This window comes from Bos indicus, chromosome 1 (assembly GCF_029378745.1).
Source record: "Bos indicus isolate NIAB-ARS_2022 breed Sahiwal x Tharparkar chromosome 1, NIAB-ARS_B.indTharparkar_mat_pri_1.0, whole genome shotgun sequence".
In the NCBI taxonomy this organism is placed as follows: Eukaryota; Metazoa; Chordata; class Mammalia; order Artiodactyla; family Bovidae; genus Bos; species Bos indicus.
In genome coordinates, this window is record NC_091760.1 from 121,244,677 (window position 1) to 121,266,074 (window position 21,398).

Sequence of the window (21,398 nt, forward strand, 5' to 3'; positions counted from 1 at the left end):
ATGTAAATCCTTTAGAGTAATGCTTGATACACAGCATAAACTCTATATGTGTTAGCTTATTGGTATTATCAGATGCTAGTCTCTCCCTTAAACTTCTCAATTTTTTAACGTTATTCCAAATTCTGGAGATTGCCAGGAGAAATATCAATAACCTGAGATATGCAGATGACACCACCCTTATAGCAGAAAGTGAAGAGGAACTACAAAGCCTCTTGATGAAGGTGAAAGAGGAGAGTGAAAAAGTTGGCTTAAAGCTCAACATTCAGAAAACGAAGATCATGGCATCTGGTCCCATCACTTCATGGGAAATAGATGGGGAAACGGTGGAAACAGTATCAGACTTTATTTTTTGTGGCTCCAAAATCACTGCAGATGGTGACTGCAACCATGAAATTAAAAGATGCTTACTCCTTGGAAGGAAAGTTATGACCAACCTAGATAGCATATTGAAAAGTAGAGATATTACTTTGCCAACAAAGGTCCATCTAGTCAAGGCTATGGTTTTTCCAGTGGTATGGATATGAGAGTTGGACTGTGAAGAAAGCTGAGTGCCGAAGAATTGATGCTTTTGAACTGTGGTGTTGGAGAAGACTCTTGAGAGTCCCTTGGACTGCAAGGAGATCCAACCAGTCCATCCTAAAGGAGATCAGTCCTGGGTGTTCTTTGGAAGGAATGATGCTAAAGCTGAAACTCCAATACTTTGGCCACCTGATTCGAAGAGTTGACTCATTGGAAAAGACTCTGATGCTGGGAGGGATTGGGGGCAGGAGGAGAAGGGGATTACAGAGGATAAGATGGCTGGATGGCATCACCTACTCGATGGACATGAGTTTGGATGAACTCCGGGAGTTGGTGATGGACAGGGGAGGCCTGGTGGGCTGCAATTCATGGGGTCGCAAAGACTCAGACACGACTGAGCGACTGAACTGAACTGAAGATACTAAAAGAAATCATGGTTTATGATAAATTCGTATTTGTTTTCATATAAAAAGATTTTTATGAAATATTCATGTAGAATCAAAGCTTATGCTATTTAAGGAAATACAAAGATAGGTATACACTGCAATAATTTTAATAAAGATAATATAGGAAAAATTATAGTGCCATATGTTAAACAAGTCTAAACATCTTGATAATACATGCTATTCAGTTCAGTTCAGTTCAGTCGTTCAGTCGTGTCCGACTCTTTGCGACCCCATGCATCCCAGCACGCCAGGCCTCCCTGTCCATCACCAACTCCCAGAGTTCACTCAGACTCACATCCATCGAGTCGGTGATGCCATCCAGCCATCTCATCCTCTGTCGTCCCCTTCTCCTCCTTCCCCCAATCCCTCACAGCATCAGAGTCTTTTCCAATGAGTCAACTCTTCGAATCAGGTGGCCAAAGTATTAGAGTTTCAGCTTTAGCATCAGTCCTTCCAATGAACACCCAGGACTTATCTCCTTTAGGATGGACTGGTTGGATCTCCTTGCAGTCCAAGGGACTCTCAAGAATCTTCTCCAACACCACAGTTCAAAACCATCAATTCTTCGGCACTCAGCTTTCTTCACAGTCCAACTCTCATATCCATACATGACCACTGGAAAAACCATAGCCTTGACTAGATGGACCTTTGTTGGCAAAGTAATATCTCTACTTTTCAATATGCTATCTAGGTTGGTCATAACTTTCCTTCCAAGGAGTAAGCATCTTTTAATTTCATGGTTGCAGTCACCATCTGCAGTGATTTTGGAGCCACAAAAAATAAAGTCTGACACTGTTTCCACTGTTTCCCCATCTATTTCCCATGAAGTGATGGGACCAGATGCCATGATCTTTGTTTTCTGAATGGTGAGCTTTAAGCCAACTTTTTCACTCTCCTCTTTCACCTTCATCAAGAGGCTTTGTAGTTCCTCTTCACTTTCTGCCATAAGGGTGGTGTCATCTGCATATCTCAGGTTATTAATATTTCTCCCGGCAATCTTGATTCTAGCTTGTGCTTCTTCCAGCCCAGTGTTTACATACTGCATGAGAATTGTTTAATGCCCACATTATATACTGTTTGTAAAGTATGTGTTTAATCAGCACACAGAACTAGAGTTTAATTTGTATTTTAAAATTAAAATCAATTATGTAAAAATTTTCTCTGGTAAAATCTATTATTTACCAGAAACCGTAACTATGTAATTCAATTAAAATATTCCTCATCTAGTGAATTTTAATGTGTATGTGCTGCATATACATTACCTTGTGGAGTAAAGTTTTCATTTAATCAGGGTTTAAGAAAGCATGTAAATATATTCATTCCCACATAAAATGTTTGAAAGAAGAGACATATGTATATCTCATTAAGAAGCAATGGCTATGGTGTCTATGAGTTTCTGAAAGCTGAAGTATTTTGAGATACATTTTTCTGAAAGAAAATAAAAAATTTTGAATGAAGTCAAGAAAATAATATTCATTGTTATGAAGTTACCAATCTTGTTGGGATACCAATAATGTGAATCAATTGCCTGAAATTTACAAACCTCAAAAGTATCAGCACCAATTTTCAGGAGCAAGCCATTTTAGCACAAAACACATGTAAGTGTGATCAAGTAATTCATCTCTAGGATTTCCAGGGTTTTTTTTTTAATATTTGAAAAGAAGTAAAGTTTGCATATGATTTCAGTTCAGTTCAGTCGCTCAGTCATGTCCAATTCTTTGCAGCCCCATGGACTGCAGCACTCCAGGCTTCCCTCTCCATCCCCAACTCCCAGAGCTTACCCAAACTCATGTCCATTCAGTTGGTGATACCATCCAACAACCTCACCCTCTGTTGTCCCCTTCTCCTCCCAACTTCAATCTTTCCCAGCATCAGGGTCTTTTCAAATGAGTCAGCTCTTCGCATCAGGTGGCTAAAGTATTGGAGTTTCAGCCTCAACATCAGTCCTTCCAATGAACACTCAGGACTGATCTCCTTTAGGATGGACTGGTTGGCTCTCCATGTTGTCCAAGGGACTCTCAAGAGCCTTCTCCAATACCACAGTTCAAAAGCATCAATTCTTCCATACTCAGCTTTATTTATAGTCCAATTCTCACATCCATACATGACTACTGGAAAAACCATAGCTTTGACTATTCATATGATTAGCTACTATTAATTACAGATTATTTTTATTTACCATATCAAAATATTTTAGAAAATGGATGACAGCTATTCAGAACCTCCTTTATTTATCTAATTCCACTTTTTATGCTATCAATGTTCTCCTTATAAAATGCTATAATGAAATAAGTTCATATTAGAACATTAGGTGGCTTTATAAATAGCTACTTTCTCAGTTGTCAGTTTGGAGGACAAGCCAGGTACCAAATTAAATTTTTTATTATGCTTATTTTCTTATAAGACCCAAACTTACATTTCAGTGACTTTTCTTCGAACTTACTACTACTGAATCACAAAATGTTATCTTTGTCCTTAAGACCATGACAGAGAACTTTATCTGCATTCAGATTGCCTACTGGTTTGCGGTATTTCAATAATAAAACAGCAGGATTGAAGGCTCATGATGAGAAATCTGACTAATTACCTGTTAGATGATAGATGGTTGTAACTCGGCAGTGCCAGTCACTGAAAACAAAACACTTCAAGATATCAATCAGCTTCCTGACAAATCTAATTTCCCTCACATTCAGTGGACAATAAATGGGAATTTTACCTCTACATCTACATAGCAAGGTCTTAACTTTAAAATATGCCAAAGATATTTTAATAAAGTACAGATTTTTAAAAGTAAATTAGTATTTATTTACCTGACATATTCATATTTCAATCTCACAGCTTTTAAATAGATAGATGGTGGAAATAATTAACATTGTAAATCTGTATTGTATTCCATTGAGAAGGGCAAAATGTACTTAATAGTAGTTTTCCTATTTTCTTTCTGCATTTACATTTAACTCAAATTATTCATAACAACTCTAATGACTGCGTTCACGCCCTTCTTTTTTTTTTAATTTTGTGGTAAATGAGTTGGATGTACATTCTACCTGAGATTCAAAAAGCAGAATGTCCCAATTAACACTGCCACATACCAGCATGTGGGCAGAGTTAAAGCAAAGAGGGACTGAAGCATTGAAGTTGAACCTAGGCCCAGAGAAACACCCCTTTCCTCCTTATGAGGAGTGACTGCACAGTCAACATCTGGAATTGATGCTTAATTCTAATAAGGTATAACCGTCAACATCTTCAGTTCAGTTCAGTCGCTCAGTCGTGTCCAACTCTTTGAGACCCCATGAATCACAGCACGCCAGGCCTCCCTGTCCATCACCAACTCCCGGAGTTCACTCAAACTCACGTCCGTCGAGTTGGTGATGCCATCCAGCCATCTCATCCTCTGTTGTCCCCGTCTCTTGCTGCCCCCAATCCCTCCCAGCATCAGAGTCTTTTCCAATGAGTCAACTCTTCGAATCAGGTGGCCAAAGTACTGGAGTTTCAGCTTTAGCATCATTCCCTCCAAAGAAATCCCAGGGCTGATCTCCTTCAGAATGGACTGGTTGGATCTCCTTGCAGTCCAAGGGACTCTCAAGAGTCTTCTCCAACACCACAGTTCAAAAGCATCAATTCTTTGGTGCTCAGCTTTCTTCACAGTCCAACTCTCATATCCATACATGACCTTATTCCATGATTAAAAATAAGAAAATTAAAGGTGGCAGGAGAATGGAAAAAAGAAGAGAGAGTACTTCTGATTTATTGAAGAAAAATGAACCTGTAGGCAAAGTTGGAAAAGTTTGATAGTGAATAGTCTGAAATCAAGCATTTTCAAAGGTTGTTAGTGGGAAGATATGTTGACGCAACTTCATTGAAGGACAATTTGGCAATTACTATTAAAACTTAAATGTTAGACGTAGCTATCTACTTCAGGGATGTCTCCAATAATTATCCCCATAAATCTCTATGAATACTCACTGCAGTATTTGGCTATTATCCTTAATAACCAAAAAGAATTTTTTAACTGGAAATAAGTTCCCTCCACAGGGGATAGGTAATTGAACCAATAATCAATGTATGTACAAAACAATAGAACACTAGATAGCCAAACATGGTCTCTAGAAAGATGAGGCTGATCTATAGGTACTGTTTTCAAACAATATTCAAGACACATTTCAAGTGAAAATAAGCCAGATACATCTGAGCTTTCTAACAGAATCTAAATTAAAGGGCTAAATACAAATATGTGCTTGATTATAAACAGAAATTTTATGGAGGGACACATTAGAAAATGCCAAGTGTGACTGCCTTCAGGAAAGGAGTTTAGAGACTTTGAGACAGAGAGATTGCTTACTTTCCATCACATACTCTTAAATTTGTTTGAAATTGTATCATGCTCTTTTATCCTCTTTTTCAATAGTAAATATACAAATGAGAAAATATACAAGAAGAAAAGAAGGGAGAGAAGGAGTATATACACATGAGTCATTTTGACTCCAAAGCCCATCCCTCTCTAGCTGTTGTTCCACAGTCAAAAACTTGGAGAAACAGGATTAAATTTTTCAAAGCAGTCTAAATCCTGCACTTTCCTAACAGAATTATGAGAACAAAAACAAGACATTAGCCTGGGTTGGTACTAATGAGCTGAACTTGAACATGGCCATCCCCTGAGGCTGATTGCTTGGCTGTGACCTAGTCTGTGACTAAGAATTGTGATTGAGTATTTGTGGATTGCAGTATCTGATTCAAGCCACCTGGGAGAATGAAAGCTCATTCTGGCAGTGTAGCTCTTCAATCTTACACTTTATCCACCCAGCTAGGCAAGTAACAGGATATGTAAGGACTAGAGTATTGATAAAAGTTTGAAAAGTATAACACTCCTCCCCAACTCATCCTACACAAGAATATTATGAAGATACTGAAGAAGGATACATTTCTCCAGGGCAATAAAACACAAGTTGGTTTATACACATGCACACACTCATGATGCCTCATGCACTCTTTGCAGGATAAGACTTAGATACCTGGAACAATCAGAAAAAAATCTAGAAATGACCAAATGTACTGTCAGAACTAACTTTATAGAAGAAGAGGTAAGTCTTCAAACAATACATGATTAAGGAGCATTTATATATTTGACTAGGCTTCTCTCATAGGTCAGCAGTAAAGAATCCTCGTGCAAGGCAGGAGACTCAGGTTCAATTCCTGGGTCTGGAGGATACCCTGGAGAAGGAAATGACAGCCCACTCCAGTATCCTTGCCTGAAAAATCCCATGGATGGAGGAGCCTGACGGGCTACAGACAACAGGGTCACAAGTATTGGACATGACTTAGTGACTAAACCACCACATATTTGACTGAAAATCTCTACCACTAAAGATATTAGCACATTAAATGCAAACTCAGGAGTCTAAAGTGTAAAAGCTTTTGTCCCAATGTGATGAAAACCAGAGAGAGAGGTGTGACTTGTAGTGAAAACTCAGCTTGGAATGAAGAGGTGCAGGAAGCAGAGATGGACTCCAAGAGAAGAAAAAGCAAAACCTTTGCTTGTTTCCAAATCTTACCCAGGGCCAGTCTTGGCCAGAAAACTTGTAGGTACAGTAAGACAGTGGATACTTGTATCAGTAACTAGAAAATGCATAGCATTTTTACCTTTTAACAATTTTTTCAATTTAATATATGTACATATAATCAAAATATAAAGATTAACTATGAAGACCAAAAAGCATTGCAAAATTACATTAAATGAGAAAATAAAAATAACTATGTGTCACATTGGGACTTCCCCAGTGGCACTAGTGGTAAAGAACCCACTCGCCAGTACAAGTAGAGGTAAGAGAGGAGCTTCCAATCCCTGGATCGGGAAGATCCCCTGGAGAAGGGCATGGCAATCCACTGCAGTATTCTTGTCCAAAGAATCCCGTGAACAGAGGAGCCTGGGGGGCTACAGTACACGGGGTCACAAAGAGTCAGACACGACTGAAGCAACTCAGCATGCATGCACGTGCCACTCGAGGATGTAGAGCAGCTCCATTTCTCACCAGGAATGGTATTCTATTTTTGCTGAGAAACTAAAATGGTATATTCTGTAAGTTATACAAAATAAAACCTATATTTACCGTACCAACCAACAATTCCACTCTTTAATTATTTAAAGAAAATAAAATCATATATCTGACAAAGATGTGTACCTTAATGTTCATAGCAGCTTTATTCATATTCCCAAACTGGAAACAACCCAAATGTCCATCAACAAGTATATGTAGAAATAAGTTGTTGTATATTCATACAATTGAATACTGAACAGCACTAAAAAGGAATTACTGATGTACTGATGTACTGATACAAGCAACAACATTATGCTGAGTAAATGAAGCCATATATAAAAAAATATATATCATATGTTTGCAATAGTATGAAACTCTAGAAAAAGCAAAGCTAATCTCCAGTGGCACAAAGTATGTCAGGGTTTGCCTGGATCCAGGACCATAAAGAGATTGATTGGGATGGAGTGATGAAATGCTTTTTTATATGCTGATTGTAGATAAGGCTACATAGGTATATAATTTTGTCAAAACTTTTTGAAACTTTTCCAAAATGTACACCAAAAATAGGTACATTTTATTATATGTGACTTATACTTTAATAAAGTTGATTTTTAAAACAAAGTATATGGCAACCCACTCCAGTATTCTTGCCTGGAGAATCCTATGGAGAGAAGAGCCTGGATGGCTACCGTCCATTGGGTCACACAGAGTCAGACACAACTGAAGCGACTTAGCATGCATGCATGCATTGGAGAAGGAAATGGCAACCCACTCCAGTATTCTTGCCTGGAGAATCCCAGGGACAGAGGAGCCTGGTGGGCTGCCCTCTATGGGGTTGCACAGAATCGGACACAACTAAAGCGACTTAGCAGCAGCAGCAGCATCCATGCCAATAATTATAGCTGTGTAACAATAATTTGTCCTCACATATATCTGGAGAAAACTTAAATTCAAAAAGATAAGTGCACTCCAATGTTCACAGCAGCACTATTTACAACAACCAAGACATGGAAGCAACTTAAGTATCCATCTATACATGAGGGAATAAAATTGTGCCATATATATATATACAATGGACCAGTACTCAGTTATCAAAAAGAATGAAATGAGCCATTTGCAACAACATGGATGAACCTAGAGATTATCATACTAAGTGAAGTAAATCAGACAGAGAAAGAGAAATATCATATGACATCACTCTTATGTGGAATCTAAAAAGTGATACAAATGAACTTATTTACAAAACAGAAACAGACTCACCTACATAGAAGATAAACTTGCAGTTATCAAAAGGGAAAGGAGGGGGAAGAGTAAATTAAGAGTTTGGGATTAGCAGATACAAACTACTTTGTATAAAAAAAGATAAACAACAAGGTCCTACTGTATAGCACAGGAACTATATTCAATATCTTGTAATAAACTCTAATGGAAAAGAATCTGAAAAAAAATATATATATCACTTTGTTATATACTAAAAACTAATGCAACATTGTAAATCAATTACCTTCAACTTTAAAAAATATTTCTTTTAAAAAAGCTATTTGCCCTTATAAATAAGTAGCAATTTGGAGGGAAAATAGATTAATGAAAGAAGTTTGATTTATTGAATAGTGGAGCTCTGGCTAAACCTTTTTTACGCTTTATTAAAATTCCATTAATTTTGCTAATATTCTAAATATTTATAGTGCATAAGACCGTAACACTTACATATGTCTTTATATTATGATCAGCTAGTATATGAAACAAAATATGATTTTTCCTATCTACATTTTAAGTCAACAGAGTCTACCATATTCCAACTTTATGTTGATTTACTGATACACATATAAAAGATTGAGATTCTGGTCTTCAGGCACTTTCAATGTAGTATGAAAGGTACATGGGCTTCCCAGGTGGCTCAGTAGTAAAGAATCCTCCTGCCAATGCAGGAAACATGAGAGACATGGGTTCAATCCTGGGTCAGCTTCCTGCAGAAGAGAATGGCTACCCACTCCAGTATTCTTGCCTAGAAAATTCCAGGGACAGAGGAGCCTGGTGGGCTATAGTCCATGGATTCACAGAGTCGGACATGACTGAGCAACTGAGCACACACATGAAGGTATATGCTCCTTAAAAATACATTTATGGAATTTTCTGGTGATCCAGTGGTTAGGATGCCATGCTTCCACTGCAGGGGCGCAGGTTTGATCCCTGGTTAGAAACTAAGATCCCCGTGCTGCATGGTGCAGCCAAAAAATTAAAAATAAAAATACATTTAATCATTTGGTTGAGTTTGAAATAAATAAAGTCTGAGTGACTCAGACAGTAAAGAATCTGCCTGCAATGTGGAAGACCTGGGTTCAGTCCCTGGGTCAGGAAGATCCCCTGGAGGAGGGCATGACAACCCACTCCAGTATTCTTCCCCGGAGAATCCCATGGACAAAGGAGCCTGGCAGGCTACAGTCCCTGAGAGTCAGACACAACTGAGCAACTAAGCACAGCACAGCTCTCATTTTTAAATCATGCATAATATGTGCACTTTGAAAATACTGAAGTTGGATCTATGTGAAGATTAAAAAATGGGAAAGAATGCAGACAGGGATTACCAACATACGAAGAAAAGAATAAAACAATGTAACACTCAAAAAGAAAATCTGAATGTAAGTTATTGAAAAAAAATTCAAAGAAATGAAAAAAATTTAAAAAAGAAAAGAAAAGCATAAAAATGTAATACTTTGTATCCTATTCAAGTTTCCCAGATAGAATGCAAACTAATAAAACTAACTTATTTGAGGAATCAATTACTTCTATAATCAAATTGTATATGCCTACCTGCTAAGTTGCTTCAGTCATGCCCAACTCTTTGCGACCCTATGGACTGTAGCCCACCTGGCTCCTCTGTCCATGAGATTCTCCAGGCAAGAATACTGGAATGGGTTGCCATGCCCTACTCCAGGGAATCCTCCTGACCCAGGTATTGAACCCATATCTCTTACATCTCCTGTGTGGGCAAGTGGGTTTTTTACCACTAGTGCCACCTGGGAAGCCCCCAAATTGTGTGTGTGTGTGTATACACACATATATATATATTATATGCTGTGCATTCATATGTATTAATCTAACAAATTTAAACTATGAAGAACATTCTAACACATAAAGTATCTTGAGTCCTTAATAAATTTATCAAAGTTTAACAGTCATGCCTCTTCTCTCTGATCATTGCTGCTGCTGCTAAGTTGCTTCAGTCATGTCCGACTCTGTGCGACCCCATAGACGGCAGCCCATCAGGCTCCCCCGTCCCTGGGATTCTCCAGGCAAGAACACTGGAGTGGGTTGCCATTTCCTTCTCCAATGCATGAAAGTGAAAAGTGAAAGTGAAGTTGCTCAGTCATGTCCAACTCTTAGCGACCCCATGGACTGCAGCCTACCAGGCTCCTCTGTCCATGGGATTTTCCTGGAGTGGGTTGCCATTGCCTTCTCCGATCATTAGCAACTCACAAAGTTTTTCAAAGGACATAGTCACACATTTCCCACCAAAACATCAAATGAACCTTGAAATTAGACCCTAGGATTAGTCCACAATAGACAACAGAGGTCTTCAGAGAACTGCAATCTGGCAGGGCAAGGCAATGACATAAATCCACCAAAAATCATTCAAGGGGCAAACTAATGGGCAAATCAACATTTGAAAAGATGGATGCAATTAATGGACTAATTGCATTAAAAAAACAAAATTTAAAATATTATCTTTTACATTTAATAACAAATTTAATGATACTTTGTTTTTAGACACAAATAATGGATATCTCCCTCAGCAGTAAGAAGTATTCAACTCTTAACACTAGGATTCAGGAACAGAATGACAGACTTTGGCACACAGAGGGGAAAGACAGAGGCTACAAAGAACTCAAGGTACTAGGGAAAATAAAAACAATTAAAACATAATGGGTTAAAATGTAAGTGTTCAGTGGTGAGTTGGTACTTATTTAATATTGACTCAAAAGACATAAAATTGTGGATAAAATAATATAGAATCTGAGATTTCCTTTGAAAGACTACATGGGGTAGGGAGTGGCTGCTGCTGCTGCTAAGTCACTTCAGTTGTGTCCGACTCTGTGCGACCCTATAGACGTCAGCCCACAAGGCTCCCCCGTCCCTGGCGTTCTCCAGGCAAGAGCACTGGAGTGGGTTGCCATTTCCTTCTCCAGTGCAGGAAAGCGAAAAGTGAGAATGAAGTCGCTCAGTCATGTCCGACTCTTAGCGACCCCATGGACTGCAGCCCACCAGGCTCCTCCGTCCATGGGATTTTCCAGGCAAGAGTACTGGAGTGGGTTGCCATTGCCTTCTCCAGGGAGTGGCTAAGGATATAGAAAAAACATGTATGGATGTTAGCTGATAATTGCTGAAACTGGATGATGGCTACATAAAGGTTTAAGATGTTTATCAGTTTCTTAAATATTTCATATGACCCATGATAGCTTTTTTTTTTTTTTTTATCTTCAGAGATTGTTTTTATTTATTTTTTTTTTTGGTTTTAATTTTATTTTATTTTTAAACTTTACATAATTGTATTAGTTTTGCCAAACATCAAAATGAATCCACCACAGGTATACATGTGTTCCCCATCCTGAACCCTCCTCCCTCCTCCCTCCCCATACCATCCCTCTGGGTCGTCCTAGTGCACCAGCCCCAAGCATCCATGATAGCTTTTTAAAAAAGAAATTTAAAAAATAAGTGACCTGTTTTCATGAAGATGGTACCAAATGCAAAGAAGTAAGCCCCAGGCCCTCCCTATGTCATAGCCAAAGCAAAGACTTTGATGGCCAAGAAAGCAGTGTTGAAAGGCATTTACAGCCACAAAAAAAAAAAAGAAAGAAAGAAAGAAAAAAGGAAAGGAAAAAAATCCAAAGGTCATCCACTTTCTGAAGGTCCAAAACACTGCAGCTTAGGAGGCAGCCCAAATATCCTTGGAAGAGCGCCCCCTAGGAGAAGCAAGCTTGACCACTACGCCTTCATAAAGTTCCCCCTCACCATGAAGTCAGCCAGGAAGAAAATTGAAGACAGCAGCACACTGCTGCTCATTGTGAATGCCAAGGCCAACAAGCACCAAATTAAACAGGCTTTGAGGAAGTTCTCTGACATGGACAGGCTAGAGTCAACACTCTGCTCAGGCCTGATGGAGAGAAGAAGGCATATGTTCAACTGGCTCCTGACTATGATGCCTTAGATGTTGCCAGCAAAATTGGGATCATTAAAACTGAGTCCAGCTGGCTAATTCTAAACATAAGTCTTCACTATTATAAATAAATAAATAATAAAAGTAAGTTAAAAAGGGGTGGAGAGTAGGCATAAAAGAGACTCTTAATTAAAGTGTCTATATAATTTACTGTCCAAACTGGAACATGTCAGGAATGAAAGGAGACAATATTAATACATAATAACTGGTACATGCCTAAGCCAGTGCTAAGCTGGGAAGTCCTGGATGTATGGTCATTCTGCTTTTAACCAGCAGGTTTCAAATATCAGGCTACTGAGATTTAAGATTTGTTGCAAAAACAGGAAATATAGAGAACAACCTGTAGTTGAGAACATTTAGATCATTAGCAACCAGTTGTTTTTAAGTCTGAAAGAACCAGTCTCAAATCATTGCCATCACCACTGATCCATCTGGACCGGAAGTCACAAACTGATGGCCTGGCGTCGGATCCAGCTTGCAGATGTGTTTGCATTGGCCTGCAATGTATTGGGTTACAGAGTACTTTTCTTAAAGTACTGAGTTTGTTGCCAACATTTCCAAGCTGAACGATGTCATGTTAAAATCCAGATTCCTAGCTTCTCTTCAAACACTTGAGTATTGAGAGCAGGCAGACATTCTCACATGGCAACTGACGAGCAGAGCTTTCTCTCCCTGCTCCACCCCAGTCCTCATCTCCTTCCAGTGATTTCTAATACCAGGCTGCTTTGCTTGGTTTCTTCTTGGACTCCTACAGATACCTGACTTTTCAACCTTCATACTAGACCAAGCTCTCATCCTCAGAACAATGAAAAGTGAGGTTGGCTGCAGAAGCTGTCATTTTATAAACCATCAAAAATAGACATCAACCAACCCAGATACTAAATGGGAAATTATCTGAAGATTTGTAGGGGATGTACTATTACTACTCTTTAAATAGGCCTAACAATAACAACAACCAACTAATTCTATTCAGAAAATTCCTCTTTAATTTTTCTACAGTTCAGATCATTTCATATTTCCCAAGTCACATAGCCTGAATGGTGTAAGTAAAGCTTCCAGAAATTCCCTTACTAAAAAATACAATAGCCAATCTACAGCCCACTGGCAAAATGAACAACTGAAGGTCCACCCCAATGACTGTTATCCACCCTGCTTCTTTCCACAAGCCTGAAACATCATTGAGTGTGTGATTGTTAGCAGATCTTCATTAATTACAAGTTTCATAAACAGGTGTGCAGTGTGGGAGGTTGGGGAGAGACAGCTTCTGTCTTCATAAGAGTTTGGAACTAAAAGAGGTTTCTAGCTAGAAAGCATTCCAAAATAGGATGAATTATTTTGACAGTAGAGAGAATAGCATCAGAAGGCAAGGATTTCGTCCTGGAGATTGGTACCCAAACAACACTGGTACTTAGAAGAAAGGAAATGGAGAACTATATAGTTGGTTTCGTAACCAAATTATGAGAACTTACATGTTCTGAAAACATTATATTATGGCAGAAGACTCTGTGGCCTGAAAGGGGTCTCTCAGGATTCAGAGAACTGTGTTTGCTTGTGTAGTGTTGGTCCTAGTCCAAGGAGAGTTGTCAAAGATGAGTTTAGGACTCTTTCTTTTCTACTGGTTTCCTTATGAAATTTCCACTGTAGCCAGGCTGCGGTCCACTGGTGTCTCCATATAGACTATTCAAAATGCTTTGGCCTTTCCTATGATTTTTGGATTTCCACTTAACATTTCATTTCATTTGTATTAGTGTTTGAGGGTAGGGATAACTGACATTCTTACTACTAAAACGGAAAACCATCTGTTTAGAGAACCATCTTAAACACTTTGTGGTCATTTATCTAACTGAAAACTATGGAATGATTAAGAGAAGTAAGATAAGCTATAAAGAATAGCATGGGGATTTCCCTCATGGTCCAGCAATTAAGAATCCACCTTGTAATGCAGGGGATGCAGGTTCAGTCTCTGGTTGGTGAACTAAGAGCCCACATGCGGTGAAGAAACTAAGCCCCGGTCCCGAAACTAGGGTCTATGCACCAAAACAGCAATACAGCAAAGACCCCACGTGCTACTACTAGGACCCAAGGCAACCAAATAAATAAATACATAAATAAATATATATCTAAAAAGAATAGTATGACTCCGTGGCACATATTGCTCTGAGAAAAATCTGCAGAAAACAATACCATTTTATTCATCTTATATATTCATCGTGTCCAGTTCTTTTCTTCCTTTGTCTCCTTCAAACCCACTGCAAAGATATGTTTATCTCTACCACCACAATCGCAACAGTTTACATCAAATAGCCTCTACTTCACTGAATCAGACAAACAATCACTTCATTTATCTGATGGCCTATAATCAATATTTTACACAGCCCATCATTCCTTCCTTCTTGAAAGACTTTCTTCCCTTCACCTGGCTTCCTGGACACCACCCTCTTGGATGTCCTTTCTCATTGTTTCTTAGTCTCCTTTGCTAACTCTTGCATATCTCTAAGACTCCTAAATATTGGGGTGCCAAAGATGGGATTTGCATGTGTGCTAAGTCACTTCAGTCATGTCCGACTCTGCAACACTATGGACTGTAGCCTGCTACACTCCTCTGTCCATGAGATTCTCCAGGCAAGAATACTGGAGTGGGTTGCCATGCCCTCCTCCAGGGAATATTCCCAACCCAGGGATCGAACCCGCATCTCTTTTGTCTCCTGCATTGGCAGGCAGGTTCTCTACCGCTAGCACCACCTGGAAAGCCCACAGGAAGACTTCTAAATATTGGGGTGCCAAAGATGGGCTTTAAACCTCTTCTTTTGTACCTTTATATTCATTTCTCTGTGGTCTCACTCAGTCTCAAGGCTGTAAATACTGTCACTATGCTGATCACTCAAATTCAACTGCCTGCTCAACCACTCCACCCAAATGTCTAAAGTGAAAGTGTTAGGTTCTCAGTCATGTCTGACTCTGCGACTCCATGGACTGCAGCCTGCCAGGCTCCTCTGTGAATTTTCAAGGCAAGAATACTGGCATGGGTAGCCATTCCCTTCTCCAGGGGATCTTCCTGACCCATGGATTGAACCCCAATTTCCCGCATTCTTTACCATGGCATCTTTAACATTCCCAAAACCACATTCCTGACTTTCCCACACACACACACACACACACACACACACACACACACACACACACACACACATACATACTAAAAACCTTCTCCTTCCACAGTCTTCTGTATCTCAGCTAATGAAAACTCCATTCCTGTTATTCAAGTTCAAGAACTTGTTGTCAACTCTGACTTCTGTCTCTCTCACGTGGACATCTAATCTATAAGAAACCTCTGTTGGCTCTATCTTCAGAATCAATCCATAATCTTGACTACTCACCACTTACCTGCTACATACTTCTTTGTCAAAGTCACTGTGAGCTCTTGCCTGGATCATAGCAACAGCTTCCTAACATCCAACCACTGCCAGTCTCCTTCAGTCTGGTCTCAACACAGAAATCATAATGATCCACATAAAATGTTTCAGATCAGGGATTCCCCTGGTGGTCCAGTGGCTAAGACTCTGTGCTCCCAATGCAGGGTGCCCGGCCTGGTCAGGGAACTAGATCCCACCTGCTGCAACTAAGAGCTCATGCTGCAGCAAAAATGTCCAGCATGCCACACTAAGACCTGGCACAGCCAAATAATTTTTTTTTTATGTCAGATCAGGTTACTCTGCCCAAAACCTTACAGTGTCTTCTACTTCACAGAGAATAAAAGCCAAAGGCCTCTAACTTGTTGGTGATAACCTGAATGATCAGTCACCCACCTCCTTCCCCCAGCTCCCAGTATTTCTCAGTCACCCTGACCACTCCCACTCTCTCCTCATTCAGTCTGCTTCAGACTCACAGAACCTCTTCGTGTTTTTTGAACATGCATGTCACTTGATGTTCCCTCTGCTTAGAATGTCCTTTCTCTAGATGACCTCTTACTAGTCTTGGCTCAAAGCTCACCTCAGTTGGAGTTCTTCTCTGACCACTGTAATTGTTCCCTACTTATCCTCAGGATTTATTTTTTTGGGACAGCAATTATGATCTTATCAAATATAACACTTATTTAGTTTTATCTCTGCATACCCTAGAAGGTAAACTCCATGCAGGCAAGAATTTTTTTATTCATTTTTTTATCCATTTCATTAAATGCTAAATCCCCAGTGCACAACTTGTGTGTATGTGTGTGCTCAATCACATCTGACTCCTTGCGACCCCATGGGCTGTGGTCCACCAGGCTCCTCTGTCCATGGAATTTTCCAGGCAGGAATAATGGAGTGAAGGGATTTGATCCCTTCCCAACCCAGGGATCAAATCCGCATCTCTTGAGTCCTCTGCATTGGCAGGTGGATTCTTCATCACTGTACCCCATAAGAAGCCCATGAGTATATGTGCATATCTCCAAACCTAGTTTAGCTCTAGGGAGAGCAGTGGTGGGGTAGGAGGGTTGGTAAATGGGCTCAGGATTGGTGTGGCTGGAAAGTCTATAAATATGGTACTTTATAAGGACTGTTTTAAGCTTTTAAGTCTGATACAGTCATTAATTCTTCTTATGTAATGGGAGATTGATTATTTCTTAATAATTACCTAATGTATCACAGGTACTACTATGTAGCCCCTATCTGCTGTTCCCATACTCCAGCTACATCTGACTGGATCAGTTGTTATTATTTAGTCGATAAGTCATATCTGACTCTTTTACAACCCCATGTACTGTAGCCTGCCAGGCTCCTCTGTCCATAGGGTTCTCCAGGCAAGAACACTGGAGTGGGTTGCCATGCCCTCCTCCAGGGGATCTTCAGGATAGAACCTGCATCTCCTGCATCGGCAGGCAGATTCTTTACCACTAAACCATTAGGGAAGCCGACTGGACTAGGGTATATATCTAATTAAAGGTGGGGAAAAAAATCAGATCCTCTCTCCCAGGAATTTGGAATAGAGATGTGGAGAGATTAAGTCAGTCAGAGAACTGTGAAGACTGAAACTATAGACCATGTAGAGTCTGAGACTATTATCAACCAACACCATATGTAAAGTGAATTTTTAGACACACAAAAAAACCATAATTAAGGAAAGAAAGCTTATGAGAAGGAAGAACAGAATAGATGGTGCAGATATATAGAGACAGTGAGACATCTGGTCTTCCACTTTTCAGTGCCATCCACATATCTAAGCTCTATTTCATTTACTCATGCTCTTTTCTAACAATAAAACCGTTTATCATGAGCTGCTTTAAACAGAATTGGATTCCTTACAATGTTAGACTCTTAACTTAAATATCCACTATATTTTCCATGGTACAAACTAAGACAATATTCCAACACTTGAAAAAATATATAAAATACACAAAAAGGTTCTCAATGCTGAATCCACTGCTTTTAATTTTAAAAAGTATAAGAAGGCGAAAACCAAGTCTGATTCTTGCCTTTGCAGGATTGCTCATATTCACATTAATTTGCATGCCCTCATTATTTAATTTTAAGTTTGATCACTATTAAAGCTATTATTTAACATTTATTCAGCAAAAGCTCCTTAATTCTGCCATACATTCCCATCCATTAAAACAGCTGTTTTGAGCCTAAATATCCCAAGCCCTTGGTGAGAAGAGTTGTATGTAATTTGCTACTACTAATAAAGTACATAAATTTACAAACTATTTCCCTTTTTTATAAACTCACACAGCTGGAGTTCCTTGCATTCCCACACGCATTCAACAGTGGAAGAAAAAGTGTTGGGTTGACTGGTAAATCACACATTATCTTCAGCCTGTATTACTAGGGCCCAGTCCGTCATTTGAAATATCCAAAGGGAGTAGGTGACACAAATGTGTACTTCACATTGCACCTTCTTAATATACAGGTCACCTACTCAGAAAGGCATTCTCTGGCTCCACCAAAGAAGTTTCTATCATGTTATTCTTTCTGAGTATTAATTCACTATCATCCGATACTTTTCTCGTTAGCTTTTGCTTTGTCTTTCCCACTGGAACATAGTTCTGTGAGAACTGGAACCCAACTTGTCTGTTTTGCTCATCACCATTTCCCTAGTACTTCAGAGTATGTTGTACCTGGCGCAAAATAGGCACTGAGCAAATACTTGTGGAGAGGATAAATGGATGGTATAATGAACACACCAAGACGTTCCTGCCCCGGGGCCTTTATACTTTCTTTCCTGAGCCAGAATCTCCCACCCCTTGTTCTTCTCATGGCTAATTCCTGTACAGCATTTGGGTCTCAGTCACTGGCTCCTCAGAAAGGCCACTGATGACACTAGACTTTCTATCTCTCAGTGTCTTCTCTAACCTGTCACCTTATTTTGGTTTAACACAGCCCTTAAGTCTATCCAAAGTTCCTATTTATATGTGTTCTTTCCATGTTTATTATCATCACCTGTCTACTCACTGAAGTGTAATTTCCACAAGGAACTTTGACTGGTTCATCACCTGTCTCTAGAAACTAGAAGAGGGCCTGACTCTTAAGAGGCAGTCAATAAATATTTGTTAAGTGAGTGAATGAAAGGTTGAAAACTGCAGTTTTAAAATATATGCCCACACACACACTATTACTGTTCTTCAGTATTGGGATTCAAACAACAAACTAAATTGCTATAAGCACAAGTAATTTTTTAACAATTAAAATATCACATATGATATACATCAAAAGATTGCCAAATTATATTTCAGATGGATTTAAAATCCAGTTGGGTACAAGTAGTACATGGTCAGTAGTTAGTTCAACTTTGACTAGCTGCACTTATAGTTTCCAAGAGAAAATCTTCCTTTCTTTCCTCATATGGACTGGAAACTAAAATTGCAAAGGAGGTGTTGCTACAATAAAACCACAACCAGTCAGACTTGCTACACGTATTTCACCATTCAATATATTTCTATAGGCAAACAGACAGAATTCCTAAAGAAAGAAAATTTTCTAATTCCAAAAAGCACCTTCCCATGCCTACTTCCCCAAACAAAATTAAGTTCCACTTCGTAACAGTCTCAGGTCTAAAAGGGGGGGTGCAGTTTCCTCCCCAGAGCCAGAAAATCACAATTATAACCACCTCAAGTCATCAGTAACTGGGTTAGCCCATAGGAGGCAGACTAAAGCTGTCAATCGTGAAGACATTTACCCCTCTAAGACAATTTACCTTACAATCCCATAGCCTCCACCTATAACCATTTCCTACCAATCTATGGGCACCTGTGAGATCTCCCTTACACGCATCACCTTGTGGAAATCTTTTCTGATTAACTTCATTTAGTCAACCATAATGATAATCAGACAACAAATATTTATTGAGCAAACATTATGGAGCTGACATAATCTGTGTAGTGAGAACACATCAGTAAAGAAAACAGAGAAAAATGTTCACCCCCATGGAGCTTATATTCTAACTACCTCACATCCACTTCAAAAGCAGAAAAATATAGATATGATAAATACCAGGCATTTGAGAAAGATGACTACTTAAATTCACGGATACATCAACAGATACAATGTTGGTACATAAACACAAGGTTACCCAGTATCATCCAGGGAACTCAGATTTGCATCACTAAAGAGAATATTTGGGGTATGAATCAGCTATGTTGCTTTCCAATCGTTTTCATGTAACATTATGTGTGCCTGTTATCCTCATTATAGACTTCCCTTGGGCAGAAAATATGTCCTTCATTTTCTTTGTACTATGTTCAGGGGGCAAGTTATACGGTGCCCCCAAATGACTATGAGTTCATTAACTGTTTGTTAAATAATACATTGCACTTATATAGTGTTTTAAACTTCATAAAAGGCACTTTCATGTGCATTATTATTACTAACATAGTGTACTTATTCTTACTCTAATACTAGATCAAGAAGAAGACAGTGAATTGCAGTAAGGGGACTGGTGGGAACACAAGTAGTATGTTTGAGACAACCACTTTTGCGTGCCAAGAACCAGTTTTGTTTATGTTTTTCTACATTTCTACTGAAGTCAAGATACTAGCAAGTGCAGGAATCTGGCAAATTTAAAATCATAGCAATGGAAATCAGAGAAAGAAAAGAAAACCTGGGCTCAGAAAAAAACTCAAATCCAAGGGCAAAGTCTATGGCTTTAGTTAGTGATTTTTAAGCTTCATTTAATTAAAATGCGCTTTCCTGGGAATTCCCTGGCAGTCCAGTGGTTAAGACTTCATGATTTCACTGCCAAGGGTGTGGTTCAATCTCTAGTGGAGGAACTAAGATCTCACAAGCCGCATGGCACAGCCAAAGAAATAAAAAATTAAAAAAATTCACAGTCCTGATGAGCATCCTAACCCAGACATCCTGATTCATTAGACCTGGAGTAAAGGCAAGGAATGAGAATTTTTACAAACATCCTCCAAATGATTTTGATGCTAACCCTCTGGGAAATGGTGGCCCAGAGAGAGTTTAACTTTACTATAAAGGTTGGACCAGGGAAGGTTAGTCAGTTCAATGCATGGCATCCAAAGCTTAGCATGTTCAAATATGGTTTGGTACCAGAAGTCTGTCATAGCAGGCATAGCACAGTGATGAGAAAAGTCACCATTTTTGAGTGTGGTCAGAATAACCACTGCTACTGGAGATGACTGGACCAGGATCTAGCCCCGGAAAGGAAAGGGCTAGACTGCTTCCAATGTTGGTCTAGGGCTCAATCTCAGGTCTAGGGCTGTTTTGTACCCTAGGGGAGATTTGAGTTCAAGGCAGGAAAACCTGGCACAGCCAACACATGTAGAATCCCAATCTATGGGAAGATCAGTCAGGAGGGTAAACTTGCCCTTTGAAGGGCTTATTTGTCCTCGTCCCTAATATTCCAAACAAGGCTAGAAAATTAGGAAGGGCAACATAATCTAAAAATAGAGATATGTTATGAAAACCCAAGTCTGAAAATCATGATTCAGCTCCAAGTTCCACAATGAATTACAGTTGAGGATGCTATATTCTCTCTCTAGCAGGAATGGCCCAGAGAGTCTGAAGGGCAGATGTGGTATAAAGGAAGAAACAATGAGGCAGGGGTTAACCCTGAACTTCAAGAGTCTCCATCCCCCACCAGGGAAGTGGATGCCCCAGCATTATGCTCTACCAATAATCTCATTTTAAAATCTACAGCTATCATTGTTTTCCTCACATACTGAGAACGGTTCTATTGTAATCAGTG

The 21,398-nt window shown here is 39.3% G+C and overlaps 1 long non-coding RNA gene across 1 annotated transcript in view; it reads right to left on the bottom strand.

The window, feature by feature from the left end:
- The window catches only part of LOC139184146 (uncharacterized), a 106,864-nt gene that overhangs the window by 75,756 nt on the left and 9,710 nt on the right, over positions 1–21,398 (bottom strand). The window lies entirely within an intron of this gene.